We start from the raw sequence: 18,757 nt of genomic DNA on the forward strand, positions 1-18,757 counted from the left end.
GGGAGGTGCAGGGGCAGAGGTGGCTGCTGGGCACCTTTTTTTTTTCTGCAGCCCTGTAGCACCCATGGAATCGCTGACTTGGCTCCTTTTGCACGCTAGAGAGAGGAGCAGAACCAGGGCTATGGCTGATCTATGGGGCACAAGGTGAGTGCCAGAGGCGTCAGGTGCTGAGAAGTGGTGTCCCAGGCATCTCTATGAAAGGAGCAGAACAGGATTTACTTGGGGTGGGGAGAGAATTGAGAGTGTCTCAGGGGTTGTGGAAAGGTATTGCCCAAGTTAGAGACTGGCTAAAACACAGGCCTCGCTGTGAGCAGGATTTGAACCGGCGCAGGGGAACCCTATTGGATTTCGACTCCAACGCCTTAACCACTCGGCCATCACAGCTGTGAGCACAAAACTACCCCACTGCCAGAGAAACTGGTAAAGAATCACAATGTCCAGGCATGAAGTCGTCTGAACTACAGAATTCGCACAGCAAACCTGGCTCCCAAAGCACAGGGGGAATTTGGGGTTTGTTCTCTTTGCTTAGCCATGTGCAGTCGCACAGAGAGCGCGTTTAAAAGTCTCCCCTCCCACAGAGCGGGAATGGGAAATGATTCTCAACTTGAAGCTTGATGTGAATGAGGATGTCTGGGCCACAGGGCCAGGGACTGACCTTTGCTATAGAAACCAGTGACGCACGGAACCAGGCTAAGGAAAATGTTTCCTGAAGTCAGTAACTGGATTAGCAGCAGTATTGTGCAGAGAAATGTCTCACAAGAGGAGTCAGCGCATTGGTGGTTCAGTAGCAGAAGTCACAGATACAGCGGGGGAGGTCTGTGGATCGGGAGTGAGGGGCACTGGCAGAGCAGTGAGAGGGGAGCCCAGGGCTGGGATAACAGGGGCTGTGGGTCAGGACAAGCAGTTCTGCGCAGAGTGTTCAGAGGTGCCCTGTATCTGCCCTTTCTCTGCACTGTCCCTGCTCCCAGAATGCACCAGGCCCTGGACTGAACTCTTCCCCTGCAGGCTGAGCTGGTTTCGTTTGCTGTGATCCTATTGGATGGGCAGGGGGGGAAGTGACAGTCCCAGCCCAGAGCCAATGCCCCCCTGTCACCCAGCACCCTTGGCCCCGGATCCACCCAGCCTAGTAGAGAACTCAGCAGTGCAGGTCAGCCAGGAGCTGTGCCCTGCCAGGCACTCAGGGGCATCTACCCTGCAGCTGAGGGATCTCCCCAGCGTGGTCCATAGGAGCTCACGCATTAACGGGGTAGCGGCAACAGCCGCGTGGTGGGTTGGGCTGGTGACCCGGGTCCATCTCCTGGGGCCGGCTGGGTTCATGCTCAAGCGACTGGCCCCAGTCACCGGCCGAGTCCCCCAGCCACACTGCTGCTGTTAGCGCACTAGCCTTGGTTGGAAGCTGCTGGCTGGCTGGACCCTGAGGGTGGATCCGGCACTAGGGGAAACCCTCCGGCCTGGAGATTCGTTGCCGAGATTCCTGGGAGCTGCCCATCCCCATGGCTTGTGTGCCTGCCCCCCGGGGCCCAGCAATGGCTCTGGAGGGTGGCTTGCATCACCTGGGGGGAGGTGATCCAGTCAGTGGGCAGCCGGGGGGTCTGACTTACTGATAAAATTGGTCTCTTCACTCCATGGTGCTCGACGGCCTGGGTCAATACCGACACCTCCCAGGAACAGGTCGGGGTTGGGTGGGCTTAGAATTTCGATCCAAAGCGATTTTAGGGTCTGATCCTGCAAGTCCCCCATGTACTCAGTACAGGATGGGTCCAGGCACCTCACTCGATCCAGTGCTGGCGTATACAGCAGAGAATTGGAAGCGGCAAATCGGGGGGTCCTATAAAGAGACTAGCAATACAAGAAATTACTTTTGAAAGGAGAAAAGAAAAAGACGACATTCCCAAGCTGTTTAATAGGGCGAACTGCCCCTTGCAGGCTGCGAAGGGAAATCTCCGGGGTTGTGTTCACCTGTTCCCAGGGCTGTGTCCTCAAGACAGATTTGTGGGAGAAAGGAAATCACCACAGAGAGAGGAGTTGGGCTCAGTGTGGATTTTTGTGCTTTGGCAGGGAATTTAGGATCTGGGACTGGAGCCTTAAAGAGGGAGCGGGTGAAGGCTCCCCTCTGCTTTCAGGCTGAAGGAATCCTGGGTTTGGTCAGTCCATCCGGGGGGTCACATGGCTCCCAGGCAAAGAGAGGAGGAGAACTCCCCCCACAATGACACATGCGGATCCTGGAGAAGAAGAAAGAGAAAAGAGACCAGCAGCAGGTGAAGGGGACTGAGGAGGGGATTCCCTTGTGCATGTTACGGAGCACTTGGGAAGCTGTGGCCATTCAAACACACTGAGCTTTACTAACGAGCAAGGCCAGACTGCTGTGACTCGGAGAAGGGTTTAGGTGTCATAATGAACAAACAACTCAGCATGAAATCCCCGTGCGATGCTGTGGTCGTCCTTGGATGAACAGACAGAAGAACAGTGACGAGATATAGGGCACTAGTATTATCTCTGTACAACATTGGTCAGACCAACACTGGACTCTTGCACAGTTGTCTTGGCCACATTTTAAGATGAAGAACGAAAAATTGGATGAGGGGCAGAGAAGAGAAAAAAAAGTGCTGAAAAGTTGCCTTCCAGTGCGAGACAAGAGCTCAGTCTGCTCAGTTTATCACAGAGAAGACCAAGAGGTCACTTGATGACAGTGTGTAAATCCCCTCCCAAAGAGAAAATCCTGGGTACGGAAGGGCTCTTTAACCCAGCAGCAAAAGGCAGAACAAGAACCAGTGGCTGGAAGTTAATGGCAGAGAAAGTAAAATGAGAAATAAGGGACACATTTGCAATCGGGTGATTAAACATTGGAACAAAGTACCCAGGGCAATGATGGATTCTCCACCCCACATGGGGGTGGCAAGAGGGGACAGGGGGGCTGAAGAAAGTGCTCTCGGGTGAGATAGAAAACCATTTCTCTCCGGTGCTTGGCTGGTGGCCTTGCTCTCATGCTCAGAGTCTCCCTGATCTCCATTGCTGGGGTCAGGAAGGAATTTTCCCCAGCTCACACTGGCAGGAAAGTTGGAGTTTTTGTCATCCTCTGTGGCATGGGGCACAAGTCACTTGCCCAGATCAGCTGGGTACATCTCACCAAATCCATTCCAGTTCAGGGTCCTGCAGTATTGGTACCCCTCTGCCTCTCCTATGCTCAGTCTATGGCACAAAACGGGATATTCTCTTAAGGGCTGGAATATTTTGGTTTAATCCAGGTGGTTGGGCTCAGTGCAGGGGTGACTTTGTGGCCTGTCACGTGATGGGAGTTAGACAGGATTATTTAGTTGTCTTGACTGGCCTTAAAATCTAGACATGGATGTTCTGGCTACAATGTTGCAGTGTGTGACCCGTGGTCTATCCAGCTCCCAGGGGCCTTGTTCCAATCGAATTCCAGGCCAGGATTCAGAGACTGGAAGCTGCAGGGCAAGGCAATGGGGGCTGGTGGGAGTCACTTTGGGGCTGTCACTAGTCACAGAAAACAGAACCTCTCCCAACATCCCGACTGCTGCCCATCAGGGCATCTGGCCGTAGAGGAGCCGGGTCAGCGCCCCCCGTGGAAGGAATCGGGGGGATGGAAACCCCCAGGAAGGGGAGTTATGTGTTTCAGCCATGTTAGTATCACTCAAACACATGCACAGTACCCACATGCAGAGCCAGTTCATGCTGTAAAACCCCCAGACCCAGGAGGGACGTGTTAATCTCAGCACAAGTTCTGCTTTAACCCATTAGAAATTACCCTGTAATTATTGTGGCGTCTCAGTGCCAGAGGAGGCCAAACCCCTGAGCTGTCAGTAGAGGGCCAGGTGTAGCGTCACTGGACACTGTCAGCGCTTCGACAGCGAGGCCTTGTACGTGCTGCCCCTGGTGGCTCAGACACATGGCTATGGAAAGGGGAAGGTTACACACATCCCCAGCCGGAGCCCTCACCCCTTCCTGCACCCCAACCCCCTGCCCAGCCCGGAGCCCCTTCCTGTACCCTGAACCCCTCATTTCTGCCCTTCATCCCCTGGTAGAGCCCTCACCCCCTCCCGCATCCTTACCCCCCTGCCCCAGCGCAGAGCCCCTTCCCATGCCCTGAACCCCTCACTCCTGGCCTTCACCCCCCTTTAGAGCTGCTGTGTCACTCTACTGGCTCTTTACCTCCAGCACCCACACTTGCCTTGCAAGCTCTAGCGCTGGCAGGCAGATGCGCACGCTGCTAGGCAGCAGCCTTGGTAACAGTAGACATGTGTCTCTGTGGCGCAATGGGTCTTTGTGTTTTGCTGTTAATCGAAAGGATGGTGGTTTGAGCTCCCCCAGGGATGGCAGTAACCCCTTGCTCCTCAAGACCTGCTGGGAGCCTCAAAGGCCACCTCAAACCCGTCTCTCTTGGCCTCAGTGGTTTCAGCTCAGGCCCGAAGACTGTGCTGGATGCAACTCAGAAATCCATCTCCCAGCACCCATTCCGGAGGCTCAGGCTTAATCTTCAAAGTTGAACGCAAAACCTTGAGCCAGGCGTGTTTTGCTCCATTCTCGCCTCCGCCCAAGCGGCAATGGAGAAATGTAGGAGAAACGCCTGCTAGAAGACACCTCCCTCTCACTTCTCTGTACGCTGTGACATTATTAATATCAAATGGGACCATATAGATCATTGCTGCCACCACTATTACATATTTGAAACAAATATTGTGCAAAAGTTGTAATGTGAGGTGTCTATGAAAAGGTTATGATTTGCTGGTTATAATTATACTAGCTGTATGTGTGTACCATTTTTGTATTTGAAATTATGAATATGGGCTATGTACTTGTATCTCAAATGTATTTGATTTCAAGTAGCCTCAGTGATGCATTTGGTCAGCTTCTTGAGAAAGGACTATTCTCAGTAAGTGCCTAATCAAGAAATGCTTCACTGACAATGGACTTTGGAAAATGCCAATCCACATCTGAGCTTTCCTGGGAACATTCAAACTAACATGTAAACAATGTCGTAGGCCTGCAAATTGAATCATGCATGGACATGTGACCTGCCCATGTGACTCCAGACTCCATCTTGCTGCTGTCATTTTCCTAGGTCAGCCCTAGGACCAATCCTATTCAACTTATTCATAAATGATTTGCAGAAAGGGGTAAAGAGTGAGGTGGCAAAGTTCACAGACGATACTAAACTGTTCAAGATAGTTAAGACCAAAGCAGACTGCGAAGAACTTCAAAAAGATCTCACAAAACTAAGTGATTGGGCAACAAAATGGCAAATGAAATTTAACGTGGATAAATGTCACGTTGGGAAAACATAACCCCAACTATACATACAATATGATGGGGGCTAATTTAGCTACAACTAATCAGGAAAGAGATCTTGGAGTCATCATGGATAGTTCTCTGAAGACGCAGCAACGAATTGACACATATGACCCCAAGATGAGATCATTAATACACTAACCTGAGGAGAAGGACACCCCAACACTAGTAGGGAGAGGAAATACAAAAAGGGAAGAGGGGAGAAACCCCTACTGAACATGCATTACACCTAGCGACGGCAGCAGAACAGATTATCGGCTACACAACCCAAGAACGGGATCTGCATGTTGCTGTAGACAGATCAGTGAAAAGCTCCCTTCAGTTCACAGCTGCCAGCAAAAAAGTTAACATCAAGTTAGTATTCATAAGGAATGGGCTGGAGAATAACACCGAACATTTGTATACAAACCAAGGGGGAAGCCTCCAATACACTGGGACCACCCTGCCTACTGCAGCGCTGCACACAGGATATTTTATATCTATCTATGAGAACTGGGGAAGAAATGGGTCTAAAAAGAAACATTTGCTAATGAGAGAAAACCACCCGAATATGAAGATATTTTATATTAAGTGAGAGTAATTGGACAGTGGAAGTTCAATTAAGAGACAGCAATAATTCCCCCACACACACCCACACCCACACCATTCACATGGCAGCAGGGAGCCCTTTGAGGAGGTGCTTTAAGAGGGTATGTGAGGGGAGTGTGGAGCAGGAAAACTTCCTGGCAGTGGGAAGTAGGCAGAAGCAGGGGCAGGCAGGTGACTGGCAGTTGGGGGTAGCAGTAGCCAGGACTGCGTAACCTTGTGCTGGACAGTCTCCACTGCGCTTTTTCCTCCTGTCCCCTTCCTCGCCAGCAGAGAATGGCCATCCCAGCCCACCCCAGAGGCAGCTGTGTCTCAGGGCTCTGCAAACTGCACCCATTAAGCCCCTTCTTCTTTGGGGAATGATTCAGGACAATTTCCCAAAGAAAGGAAGAAAATTTGCTGCAGGTCAAACAGGTGTGAAAATATCCCAAATCTGAGATTGTTAAATTAATATTGGAGAATTAAAGAGAAAATGGGGCAAAATCTGAAAAGGAGACTAGAGAAAGTGTGAATAATTTCTCCAGCAGCACCGACCCCTCATGGAGCCCTTGCTGCTTTTACAGCTGAGAGGAAACTTCCTCTCTCTGACGCCTGGCCATGGTGGAACTGGTGACCCAGTGAAGCTGACTTGAGGCTGATGCAAGATAAGCAAAGCAGAACCAGCTGCCCAGGGTACGGGGTTGGAAGTCAGTATGGGGGGTGGGCCTGGGTTTCCCTACATCAGTGGTTCTCAACCAGGGGTACGTGTACCCCGAGGGTACGCAGAGAACTTCCATCAACGCATCTAGTTAATTGCCTCATTTTACCACAGGCTACAGAAAAAGCACCAGCAAAGTCTGTACGAACTGACATCCCCGCACAGAGAGTGACTCGTACACATGGCTCTGTGCCCCAGGCACTGACAGGGGAGCACAGGGCTCACACCCCTGGGGTGTATGGATAATTGTCAGGTACAAGGAGATGGTTGCCAGCCACGCGCAGTCCCCGGGTGTGGGGACAGGCAGCTGTTTCCAGATCGGACACTCGGGGCCCACAAGTGACCTGCTGCCTGACACCAGCTCCTGGACTTGCCTCTTGGGCAGGAGACCTCCCCCCAGCCCCTCCCCCACTCTACCCCCTAATCTCCACTCCCCTCCCCGAGCTGGGGGGAGAACCCAGGAGTCCTGGCTCCCATCCCTGCCCCTCCCCCACTCTAACCCCTAACCCCCCTTCCCCTAGCTGGGGGAGAACCCAGGAGTCCTGGCTCCCATCCCTGCCCCTCCCCCACTCTAACCCCTAGCCCCCCTTCCCCGAGCTGGGGGAGAACCCAGGAGTCCTGGCTCCCAGCCCTGCCCACCCCCGTGTTTCCATAGGGCTCCACCCAACGCCCCCCCCGAGTGGGGCAGCCCCGCGGGGCACATCGGGGCGGCACAGACGAGCCCAGGGGAGAAGCAGGCGCCCGGCAGCCCCCACCGCACTGGGGGGCGCCGCGCTGCGGGGGGCGGGGCCAGGCCGAGACCCCGCGACACGAGAGTTCGCGTCAGGAGCCGGAGCTTGGGGAGGGCGGGGCCGGGGCTCTCTGGGGGGCGGGGCGGGAGGTGTCCGATTGACCCAGGGACCCGCCCTCACCTGGGCTCGAGAGGACGGAAACGCCCCGGGGCAGGCTGGGAGTTGTAGTTCCTGGCTCGTCTCAGAGCAGAAGTGACGAACGGTTGCTCAGGCAACGCGCCTCCTCCCGGTGCACACTGGGAAGCGTAGTTCTCCCTCTCACACGCGGCCTCTATTGGAGGAGGGGCCGTAACTCGTCAGATCGCCGCGCCCCTCCCCGCTCCCTGATTGGCGGAGAGAGCGCGGGACAGAGACTCGGCGCGTGGGGGGGGCCTGGTTCCCTCGCCCCGAGGCTTCGCTGCCCCCGCCCCCTCCCCACGGGGAGCCGGGGGGGGGCACCAGTGGGACCCGCCCCGGCGCTGCGGGGGGGACGCGGGCTCGGGGGCAGCCGGCGGGCGGGGCCGGGCCGAGGGGCGCTGAGGCGGGACGGGGAGAGGCGGCTCCGCACGGGGGGGCCGGGGGCTCAGACACCCAGTTCCAGGCGCCAGGCCCAGCCCCTGCCCCGGGAGCAGCCCTGGCCCGTGGGAGCCGGGCGGGGGGGGCACAGGGCAGAGGCAGCGCGAGTGAAAGGGCTTCACCCCCCACAGCTGGGCCTTGGGGGGCAACAGGTGGGGGGGGCTGAGCTGTCTCTTTCCCATCCTCCCACTCCCCCAGTCCATCCCCAGGATGTGAGGTTCCTCATCTTCAATCTCTGCTACACCCAAACCTGCCAGGTTCCCCTTTTCAACCACTGTGGGGTTGTCCAACTTGCCGACACCCATCCACTCTGGGCTCTCTAAATCCCACATTCCCACAATGCACCTTGGTAACCCCTCCCTCTTCTATCCCTAATCCCCCTATTCCCTTCCCTTAGGTCCTCCTGGACACCGCAACCCACAGTCAGGCCCCCACATACATCCCAGTAATTCACATGCTGAGCTAGTTCTTCAGACGCCCCCACAGCCCAGCAAACTTCTCCATCCATGAGCCCCATGGACCTGTGGCCAGGAAGGTGAGGAAGCTCCCACTTTGGCTGGGCTGGGTGTGGGTGTTAATCTTTTCCTGTCTTGTGTGTGCTGTGCTCACAAAGGCTTTTTGCTCCCTCAGGGTGAGGTGTGGTTTTGGCCGAAGATGAGGTGTTTCGGTGGCCCTGTGGATGCTGTGTGGTGTCTGGAATGGGGCGTGTGTGTTCCCATCATGCCCCTTCCCCTCTGCCTGCAGAGCTGAGGACAGACAGGTCTGAGGAGCAGAGCAGGAGCTCTGGGAAGGAGAAGAGCAATATGACGATGGAGTCTAAGATGAGACCAGGTAACTTCTGTGGAGGGAGACATGCTGGACAGGGCCTAGGATTGGGGAGACAACCAGGTGTGAGCCCTGGGCTCAGATTTCTAATTGTAGCTGTGATGGCAGAATGGGAGGAGGGTTGAAGCCGAAGCCCTGGGGTGCGGGAGTACCGAGAAGAGGAACCTCACCACCATTTCTTTTTCTTTTCCTCTTGTGTTGTGTTTCATACCAAGGGAAAAGAAGTCATGGGGACGGAGTCCAGCCCTGAGGTGAGATGGAAAGTGATCAAGAGCAGTGACAGCGTGAATCCTGTTGATGCCAGGCAAGAGCTCCCCAACTGGGACAAGAGTAACCGTCCCTGTCGGTGAGATGTGTATCTGGTTTGGGAAGGGTTCTAGTCACAGCCGTGAGCAAACTTCATAACTTCCCAAACCAATGTGAACACATAGAATGCAAGAAGACATTAATGTTCAACAGATGAACAGTTCAAGATTTTTGAAATGATCCCTCACCAGGCAGACTTTGTTCAAAACGTATCATCACTATATGAGAGTGGTGAATATGGGGCTTGCTGGGTGCTGCTTTGAGCACAGCTTGCCACCCCTGGGCTTACATTGCAATGGGAACTTGCCCTTAGAGTCTATCTCTCCCGGGATAAAGATGGCAGGATGACTGGCCTGGGTCATCTGACTTGGGCTCATTATGCTAAGGCTGAGAGGCTAAAAACTGTGGTGCAGATATTTTTGTTCACACTGAAACCTGAGTTCAGAAACCATCGCCCCTCGTGGGGTCTCAGAGGTTGGGCTGAAGTCCATATGTCTGCACTGTCATTTTATAGTCTTGCAGTCCCAGCCCCATAAGCCTGAGTCAGCTGACCCGGGCTTTGAGACAGCTGCTCTGGGTGTGTTAACGGCAGTGTAGACATAATGTTAGGGTACGTCTCCAGTGCAATGAAACATCCAGGGCAGGCCTGTGTTGGAGTTATCAGGGTAATGTGGCTTCTTCTGTAAAGTTGCAGTGTACGTGTCACAGCTCAGGCTCAGTACCCTGCTCTAGGAGCCCAGAAGGTTGGGAGGGAGTTTAGCAAGTGGAAATGGTAAAACCGCAGGGAAGTATTACCCTTGAGTCATGTCAGTTCTCCATTGGTCTTTCTGCTTTTGGGGCAGGGATAATAACTCTCAGTGGTGCCTTGTTGAGTGGCTTTTGGGGCACCTGCTCTTGGCTCCTGTCAGAAGACAAGATTCAGAGCTAGATGGTCCTTTGGTCTAGCCCAGTGTGGTTTTTCTTATGGTTTAAATTACACTCCAGGCACTGATAATAGAGTTACTGAAAGTTTAGGAGTTAGCAGCTGGTAGGTTGTGCATGACCCCCTGGGGCAGGGGCAGGGGCAGGTCTGGGCTCTCACACCAAATGCTCTTTGTGGCTGCCAGAATCTGTGGGCTGCTCATTTAGGTTACACTGAGTGTTAAGTCCTGCTTTGTGCACAGTGTATGAGAATGAAAATCCTAAACCTCCCTTTGAAATAACGAATGCAGCAGGACGTGTTATTGTCCCTGCCCCAAAGCAGACAGACCAATGGAGAAATGCCATTGAGTCCGGGGTAATACTTCATTGCGGTTTTACCTTTTTTGCTTGCTAAACTCCCTTGCAGCTTTGAGGGGGCCCAGAGCCCAATATTGGAAGCACCTGACCTTTCTTTCTTCTCTTGCTCTTTGTCAGCAAGGGGAAGAAAAAGAAGCTCTCCTTCAAGCTGGAGTCAGAAGGGCGACGTCAGGATGACTTCCTGAGTGCCGGCTCTAGTCATTTGCTCTACCAGCTGACCTATCGAAGGGCTGCCACTTCTCTCTCCAGGTTCGCCCATCGGTGTGTTCAGAATGGAGAGGGGTAACTAGTGGTGTTCCCCAATGGTCAGTCCTAGGACCACTCTTATTCAATTTATTCATAAATGATCTGGAGAAAGAGGTAAACGGAGGTGGCAAAGTTTGCAGATGATACTAATCTGCTCAAGATAGTTAAGACCAAAGCAGACAGTGAAGAACTTCAGAGACGTATCACAAAACTGTGATTGGGCAATAAAATGGCAAATGAAATTTAATGTGGATAAATGTCAAGTAATGCACACTGGAAAAAATACCCTCAACTATACATACAATATGATGGAGGCTAATTTAGCTATAAATAATCAGGAAAGAGATCTTGGAGTCATCATGGATAGTTCTCTGAAGACTACCATGCAGAGTGCAGCAGCAGTCAAAAGAGCAAACAGGCTGTTAGGAATCATTAAAAAAAGGAGAATAAGATAGAGAATATCTTACTGCCTTTATATAAATCCATGGTACACCCACATCTTGAATACTGTGTACAGATGTGGTCTCCTCTTTTCAAAAAAGATATACTGGCATTAGAAAAGGTTCAGAGAAGGGCAACTAAAATGATTACGGGTTTGGAATGGGTCCCATATGAGGAGAGATTAAAGAGACTAGAAATTTTCAGCTTGGAAAAGAGAAGACTAAGAGGGGATATGATAGAAGTATATAAAATCATGAGTGGTGTGGAGAAAGTGAATAAGGAAAAGTTATTTACTTGATCCCATAATATAAGACCTAGGGTCCACCAAATGAAATTAATAGGTAGCAGGTTTAAAACAAATAAAATGAAGTTCTTCTTCACACAGCGCACAATCAACTTGTGGAACTCCTTACCTGAGGAGGTTGTGAAGGCTGGGACTATAACAATGTTTAAAAGGGAACTGGATAAATTCATGGTAGCTAGGTCCATAAATGGCTATTAGCCAGGAAGGGTAAAAAATGGTGTTCCTAGCTTCTGTTCATCAGAGGATGGAGATGGATGGCAGGAGAGAGATCACTTGATCACTGCCTATTAGCTTCACTCCCTCTGGGGCACCCGGCATTGACCACTGTTGGTAAACAGATACTGGGCTAGATGGACCTTTGGTCTTACCCGGTATGGCCGTTCTTACGTTCTTATAGGGCACCTTCTACACGGCGACTGGGCAGTTGACTGACTTTAAATCTAGCTAGCTCTGTTGGTAGAGCATGATGCTCTTAATCCCACCATCATAAATTCAAGCCCCATGGTGGGTGATAGTGACAGCCCTTAGGTGTCACTCTTCTGCTAATAGTCACAGATCAAAAGGAAACAAACTCTCTGTGCTCTTTGGCAGGTCATGTTTCTTTTTGTCTCTGAGCTTCACTAAAACATGAAGAGAGAACAAACTGACATTTGCATCCTATGTTAAGAGAGTATTTTCTCCTCTTCCATTTTACCCCAGGCAAGAAGAGGGGATAATAACCAGTTAACGGATGATTGCAGAAGGAAAAGTTTGGTCTTTATAAATAGGACAATTATCATTTGGTCTCCATGTCCACTGATGGTAGGACAAGAAGTAGTGGACTTAATCTGCAGCCAGGGAGATGCACGTTAGATATTGGGAACAGCTTTCTAACTCTGAGGGTAGTTAAGCTCTGGAATAGGCTCCCAAGGGTGTCTGTGGAGTCTCTGTCCTAGGAGGCTTTTAAGAACAGGTTGAACAAACCTCTGTCAAGGATACTCTGCATATACTTGGTCCCATAGACAACCTGCTCTGGCTCTGGTTCCCTCCTTCTGCTCCCTGCCTGGGCCGGCTGCTCTGGGCACTTCGTCCCACATGCCCCCAATGCATCGTCTCTGCTTGGCTCTGTTTCAGCAGAGGGGGCTGGATTTCATGACCCCTCCAGGGCCCTTGCAACCGTACAGCTCTATAAGTCGATGCCATCGCAATACAATACAAAGAACAACAAAAGTGGAAACCCCCCAATCTAACATCTAATATTTCAGCGTGAACTGACATTCCACAGCACAAAGTGACAACATGTAGGAGTGCAAAGCCTGACAATTCAGCACCATGCAAATGAACGCCCCATGGGGCAAAATGACGCACTGCAAAAGAGCTCAGCTCAAACCAGTGCAACACAAGCCAGTGCAAAAACCATACAACACGAAAAAATGCATCAGAGTGCAAAGGTTCACTGTGCAAAACAGCTCAGCGTGGAACAATGACATAGCGCAAACCCACACAACAGAATCACATAGCAAGGTAGGGCAGGGAGGGACCCTGAGAGTCAGGACCAAGTCTCCCTAGGCCACCCCGACAGGTGTTTGAAGAACAAGGAAACAAAGGGCACCACAAACTTATGTTTTTTGGATGAGCAAAGAAAAGGGAGTAGCATTGTCCCCCTCGGGTAGCCCCTGTTCAATTCCAGGTCAGAAAACAAAACTCTTCTGCAAGAATATCCAAAAAATATTGTGTTTCACTTTACTTCATAAGTACAGTTGTGTGGCAATTAAATGATGACTCTACAGTTTCATAAAAGTGTGGGAAATATGGATGTATCTGAGGAAATGGCTTGGAATGAAGGAAGACAAAAACTGATGGGTCGAGAGAACAGGCCCTGTTTCCCCCTAGTTTGGAACTTCTCTCACAACTACTGGAAGAGAAAAGCTAAGCAAATGGTGTTCTACTGTTGCAAAGGAGATTAAAGTGAGGCCATTTTCTGCAGATAGAATTAAATGGTCATGTCAGGAGTGGGATTTGAAATCACGTCTCCATGCAGAGACCAGAACACCCAATGGATTGGAAAAAAAAAGAAACTTATAGCTAGCACTTTAGACCAGTCCACCATCCTGATACTACAAAGAAGGTGACTTATCAACCCTAGTTTTCATTAATAGTTGATGAACTCTTTAGGGAGGTCAAGATGGCACATCTCTTTCAACTCCTAGAGACCTTCTACAGCACAGCTGATTTTTAGATACACTGACCCGGACCTAAAGTTACATGTTTCCTGGAGCTCCATGAGTTCTGCAGTGTTGGAATCTCCCTGTTCGCTTTTTAAGTGAACAAAAGATGGGTGCTGGCATTCTGAGACAGTAATGATGAACCTCAAAATCCTGCCCTGTGCGCCAGACAGTCAAGCAACCAGCACCCACAACCTCTACTATGATAGCATCCTGTCTGGGAACAACTCACTTACCAACAGCTGGGGTGTGAAATCCTCATTTCTTTGTTGTTCTGTCACGGTAGTCCCCACTTTCCTATTACGTGTCTGTATAATCTCTGTCTGGTTCTGTAACCGTTTCTGTCTGCTGTATAATTAATTTGTTTTGCGTAAACCAATTAAGGTGGTGGGGTATAATTGGTTAGATAATCATGTTACAATATGTTAGGATTGGTCAGTAAAATGATTGGTTAAGATAGAGCTAAGCAGAACTCAAGTTTTACTATATAGTCTGCAGTCAATCAGGAGGTAAGGGGGGAATGCGAATGGGAATTGGGGTAGGGGAATTGGAATTATGTTTTGCTAAGGGGGGGAATAGGAACAGGGAAGGGGAACAGGGACACAGGCAAGCCTCTGTGGTGTCAGAGCTGGGAAGGGGGATGCTGAGGAAGGAAATTGGAATCATTGCTTGCTGGAAGTTTACCCCAATAAACATTGAATTGTTTGCATCTTTGAGCTTCATGCATTGCTGCTCTCTGGTCACGTGAGAAGGACCAGGGAATGGGAGGGTGATGGGACAAACCCTGTAACAAGTACGTCTTTCAGGGTGTGAAACCCCCCAGAACCAGTATAATTAAGTGACCTAAGCCATGGTTAGATAGTGCTAAATGAAAGGAAAGATTGTTTTGCCAATGCAGCTATTACAGGGATGGAAAACCCCTCTCCTCACTGTAGCAGCTGTCTACTCCACAATCCTACAGCAGTATTCTAAGCACAGCCAGCCTCAAAGGGAGACCAGATCTGGCTTCATGGATGGTCAGGCACTAAGACAGCAGCAATGACAACACACTAATGTTTCCGTAGTTGGCAGGATTCGAACCTGCGTGGGGAGACCCCAATGGATTTCTAGTCCATCACCTTAACCACTCAGCCACAACTACTTGATGAGTAGCTGCTGCCCTATATGATAATTCTGTTCTCACAGAATTGTCACTTCAAATGGCTCAGACCAGCTTCCCCAGCACACTCACGGCTGTGCATTAGTGTAAGTGTGTCCATGGTGAACAGCAAGAGTTCCTGCCCATTTTCCTTCCAGCTGGAACATGATTAGTGTGTTTGTGACTAACGACATTGCTATAGATTGTTGTTCATTCCTCACACTGACAATTCAGACAGTCCCTTTCCTATTCGAATCTCCACCATATCATTCCAATAGCCGGGGGCAGGATTTCTCTGGGGCACTGAAATGTTTCAGGGGATTGGTGTGTGAGCTCAGCCTTGCATTCCATCCCTGATGTTTCATGGACTAACAACAGCAGCAGAAAGAAAGAGCCGAGCCAATATCTCCCTGGTAGAGATGCAGGTGACCATGTCCCCTCTGTCTGACCATTGCTATTGCAGGAGAGAAGGGTTCACTGGAATCGAATGTCCTGGCTCAGACAAGAGACACAGGGAGGTTTTACTGTTATTGGATCTGTGCAAAGGAAATTGTGTCTCTGTGTGAAATTGAGGAGGGAAATGAAACGTCCACATGGTGGCCCAGTGCCTTAAGGAATGTGGGCGATGGACTCTGTCTGAGAAATGATTTAACAGGAATTTGTATCAATGTATTGCCCCGATTAAAAGCTATGGCTGTAAGGTGCCACTGTTGTTAGTACTTGAACCTGCGTGGAGACACCCGAGTGGGTGTCAAGTCCACTACCTTAACGAGAGGTAGTTGATTATTTTGTCAAGATCCAAATTTCTTGGTCAAGGTCTAGTCAATGTCTAGATGACAGAGAAAATAATACGCCGATGATAATAAGAAGAATATAGAAATATTTACAGTTGCTATGGGCATAACTATGATGATTGTTTTATGTTTCACTCTTTATATCTGACACCACCATCATCTTTCCCTTTAGCCTTGTAGTTTACCAAGGGTAAAACTAAACATCTCTTCAGATACAAGGGAGTGTTTGTGTTCATTCCTGCTAGCTACACAGAGGCTTGATGTAGCTGCTTCAATCCTCTGGCTTTGCCCTGATAAGTAACATTTCAGAGTGTCACTGAACTGAAGGAGGGAGATCATTTTTTGACAGATTACGCTTCCCCTTAAAGGTGTTTGTCTGGCTGGCAGCCCTGGTTCCCAGGTCTCTCCTGAGGGAAGAGAGTTTCTGTGCAAAATGCCAAAACTTTTAACAGAGAGGAGGAAAAGGCGATGTCCACATGATGGGGCCAGTATGTACCACAACATGATTCTTTTATGTGGGATGACTCTGAAGATTGACTGATCTCCACTTCCTTGGATTTGAAGAGATGTTTAGTTTTGTACTTGAGAACCTGTAAGACTGAAGCAATTTTATGGATGATGACACTACAATTGAAGGGTTATTTAATGTTGTAGAAATCATTAAAAACACTTAGTTTCAACTTGAGCTGCCTGTTATTAAAGGCTGGTTTCCCCACGTCAGTTCCATAAGCTCTGCTAGAAAGGCCCTGGGTTCTCTCCTGCCTTGGTGGGAACTAAAGGCAATCGTCCCCTGCTGCCCTTGGCTTCAGGCTGATTTTTCTGGGGAGGGGATGTGGAATTGGTTTGTTTGCTATTGAGAGGGAGCCGGGCTAGTTCTCAGGGAACGAGAACTCCTAGCATCTTCCCAGCCCAACCCAGGCTGCTGCCCTGTCCCAGCCTCTGTTCCCCTGGGAGCCCTGCTTGTTTGACTCTAGAGCAGGCTGGGAGCAGCAGCTGGGGCAGAAGACAGCCTGGGCTGGGCAGATGCTAGGAGCAGAGCACCAGAGGCCTCTACTGGCTCCCTCCTCAGCAGCAAACAATCAGTCCCCACACACACCCTGGGACAGCAGCCTGGAGCCAAAGACAGTGTCCAGTGGGGGGTTCTCTTTTTCCTCTTCCTGGGGTGAGCAGGGACTTGGGGGTGTTTCTTGCAGGGCAGTTGGAACTGAATTGGAAAACAGGCTTTTAATAACAGGCAGCTCAAGTTCAGACTAATTTTGTTACAATTTTCTTTATAATGTAAAATAATTCAAAAGTAAATGGGCAGGAATGATTGGAACTCTTTTCTCCCTGTCGTACAAAGAAATGGCTTTTTGGCTTTTCATGATACAGGAGTCAGGTTCGTTCACTGTGCAGAATCAATGTGCACAGAAGCCTGTTGTGTTTCATTTCTTTAGTTCTGCTACCATCATGTGGCCATTTCCTTCCTCTCCTTTCTGTCCAAAGTGAAGAGCCTAGTTCCTGCAGGGAGAGAAGGATATCTTTCTTCTTTCCTTCCTCAAAAGCCCCCTTCCTTGGAAAGCCCTTTGCTGGGTCTGGGTGGGGAACAGCCATTCCTGAGGATTAATTTCACACCATATTTGGGGTTGATATATAGATTTTACAGCCAGACTAGATCACTAGGTACCTCTGCTCTGACCTGATTCAGAACAGAGTCCAGAGAATTTTACCCAGTGACTCCTACACCCACCCCAAGACCTTCTGGCTGAGCGAGGAGGGCTCATTCAGAAAGTCATCGTGTTTGGATGTAAAGGTGTGAAATGATGGGGAAATTGGTCCCTCTTTCAAGTTTCAATGTTGTAACTTCTACATCTAGACCGGGGTGGCCAACCTGAGCCTGAGAAGGAGCCAGAATTTCCCAATGTAACTGCCAAATGTGCACCTTTGTATGCAACTACTGAGTCTATTGTGAACCTTCCCATCATTATCCCTCTGAAATAATGATGTGATGGATACTTGGCTGTATATCCCTATCATAACCTTAGTCCCAGATTTGGACCTTAGCGTCCAAAATATGGGGGTTAGCATGAAAACCTCCAAGCTTAGTTACCAGCTTGGACCTGGTACCTGCTGCCACCACCCAAAAAATTAGAGTGTTTTGGGGCACTCTGGTCCCCCTGAAAAACCTTCCCTGGGGACCCCAAGACCCAAATCCCTTGAGTCTCACAACAAAGGGAAATAATCCTTTTTCCCTTCCCCCCTCCAGGTGCTCCTGGAGAGATACACAGACACAAGCTCTGTGAAACTACACAGAGAGACTCCCCCTCTCTGTTCCCAATCCTGGAAACAAAAAGTACTTTCCTATTCCCCCAGAGGGAATGCAAAATCAGGCTAGCAATCCAACACACAGATCTCCCCTTGATTTCTTCCTCCCACCAATTCCCTGGTGAGTACAGACTCAATTTCCCTGAAGTAAAGAAAAACTCCAACAGGTCTTAAAAGAAAGCTTTATATAAAAAGAAAGAAAAATACATACAAATGTTCTCTCTGTATTTAGATGATATAATACAGGGTCAATTGCTTAAAAGAATATTGAATAAACAGCCTTATTCAAAAAGAATACAAATCAAAGCACTCCAGCACTTATATTCATGCAAATACCAAAGAAAAGAAACCATATAACTTACTATCTGATCTCTTTGTCCTTACACTTAGAAACAGAAGACTAGAAAGTAGAAACTGCTTCTCCAAAGCTCAGAGAGAGCAGGCAGGCAGACAAAAGACTCAGACACAAACTTCCCTCCACCCAGAGCTGAAAAAATCCGGTTTTCTGATTGGTCCTCTGGTCAGGTGCTTCAGGTGAAAGAGACATTAACCCTTAGCTATCTGTTTATGACACGCCCCCCAAATTGCAGACAGTGGGGAAGCTCACTGGCGGCGATTTCCTTCTAGAACTTGAAAATAAACAGATTAATACAACACATACACCTTTACATATACTCCTAAGTATATAACTAACAGACTTCTACATTTTAAGAACACTTTTTAACTACTGAATTCTGGGAAACTCTCACGGGAGAGTGCATCAGCTACTTTGTTAGAAGCTCCTGTGATGTGTTGAATTTCAAAATCAAAATCTTGGAGAGCTAAACTCCAACGAAGAAGTTTCTTGTTGTTCCCCTTGGCAGTATGAAGCCACTTTAGTGCAGCATGGTCAGTTTGTAGTTGGAACCGCCGTCCCCAAACATATGGGCGTAGCTTTTCCAGGGCGTACACAATGGCATAGCATTCCTTTTCACTGACTGAC

General features: G+C 49.7%; 2 non-coding genes across 2 annotated transcripts; both read right to left on the reverse strand.

Annotated features, from left to right (window-relative positions):
* Positions 1-302: 302 nt before the first annotated feature.
* Positions 303-384, reverse strand: TRNAS-CGA (transfer RNA serine (anticodon CGA)). Its single transcript has one exon. It is a non-coding gene; the product is annotated as a tRNA-Ser (tRNA).
* A 14,214-nt stretch (positions 385-14,598) lies between these two features.
* TRNAS-AGA (transfer RNA serine (anticodon AGA)) lies at positions 14,599-14,680 on the reverse strand. The gene has a single exon. It is a non-coding gene; the product is annotated as a tRNA-Ser (tRNA).
* Positions 14,681-18,757: the final 4,077 nt, after the last annotated feature.

Source organism: Gopherus flavomarginatus (genome assembly GCF_025201925.1).
Source record: "Gopherus flavomarginatus isolate rGopFla2 chromosome 13 unlocalized genomic scaffold, rGopFla2.mat.asm SUPER_13_unloc_1, whole genome shotgun sequence".
NCBI lineage: Eukaryota > Metazoa > Chordata > Testudines > Testudinidae > Gopherus > Gopherus flavomarginatus.